This window comes from Pteropus vampyrus, unplaced genomic scaffold, assembly GCF_000151845.1.
Source record: "Pteropus vampyrus isolate Shadow unplaced genomic scaffold, Pvam_2.0 Scaffold299, whole genome shotgun sequence".
NCBI classification, from domain to species: Eukaryota; Metazoa; Chordata; class Mammalia; order Chiroptera; family Pteropodidae; genus Pteropus; species Pteropus vampyrus.
This window is the reverse complement of record NW_011889080.1, coordinates 508,059-508,766: the sequence shown is the minus strand read 5'-3', so window position 1 is coordinate 508,766 and position 708 is coordinate 508,059. Positions and strand designations below refer to the sequence as shown.

General features: G+C 69.4%; 2 protein-coding genes across 3 annotated transcripts in view; one reads left to right on the top strand and one right to left on the bottom strand.

The window, feature by feature from the left end:
* ZBED4 (zinc finger BED-type containing 4) overlaps positions 1-568 on the bottom strand; it is a 20,854-nt gene extending 20,286 nt beyond the window's left edge. The window contains exon 1 of one of the 2 annotated variants that reach the window (XM_023521169.1): positions 550-568. The gene's annotated coding sequence lies outside the window, so the exon portion shown is untranslated. The remainder of the gene's footprint in view (positions 1-549) is intronic. The other variant, XM_023521167.1, reaches the window with a different exon arrangement.
* The window catches only part of LOC111730030 (bromodomain-containing protein 1-like), a 19,471-nt gene continuing 19,049 nt past the window's right edge, over positions 287-708 (top strand). Inside the window, exon 1 of the mRNA XM_023521170.1 lies at positions 287-609. The gene's annotated coding sequence lies outside the window, so the exon portion shown is untranslated. The remainder of the gene's footprint in view (positions 610-708) is intronic.

Genomic DNA, 708 nt, shown 5'->3' with positions numbered 1-708 from the left:
GGTCCGGATTGACTACTCCCGTGCAGATTCGCGTGCCGACCCCGCCCCCGGGCCCGGCAGAGGCGACCACGCAGGCGCAGATCCGCGCGCAGGCCCTGCCCCCACGCTGGTCCGGATTGACTACTCAGATACAGTTCGCGCGCCAGCCCCGCCCCCGGGCCCGGCAGGACCGACCACGCAGGCGCAGACCCCCGTGCCGGCCCCGCCCCCACGGTGGTCGGGCTTGACTACTCAGGTGCAGATTCGCGCGCCCGCCGGGTCCCGGCGGGGCCCTCCGCGCAAGCGCAGTCCCCACGTGCCGACTCCGCCCCCATTTCCTTCTGGGCGGAAGGCCGGAGGGTCTCCAGGCGTTAGAGGCTCAGGCAGGCGCTAGGTTTCAAGGGCAGGTTCGCGCAGGTACTCGGGGCGAGGCCCGAAGGCTCGTTCCCGGCCACCCAAGCCCGCCCGGCCGCGAAGCACCGGAGCCGCCATGGCGGGGAGTCCACCTGCGGGCAACCTGCCCCGCGTGCCCTCGGCCTCGTGACGCGGGGCATCCTGAGCCCGGCTTACCTGGAACGGCGCTGAGTGTCTCTTCTGCAGAGGAGCTCCGAAGGCTGCTTCAGCAACGCGGTGAATGCACTTAAGCCCTTAAGTCTAAGAAGATAAGGTGTTTCCATGCGCGGCCTCGTTCACTGTGGAACAGGGATTAAAGCTTAACCCCTGTGCGGG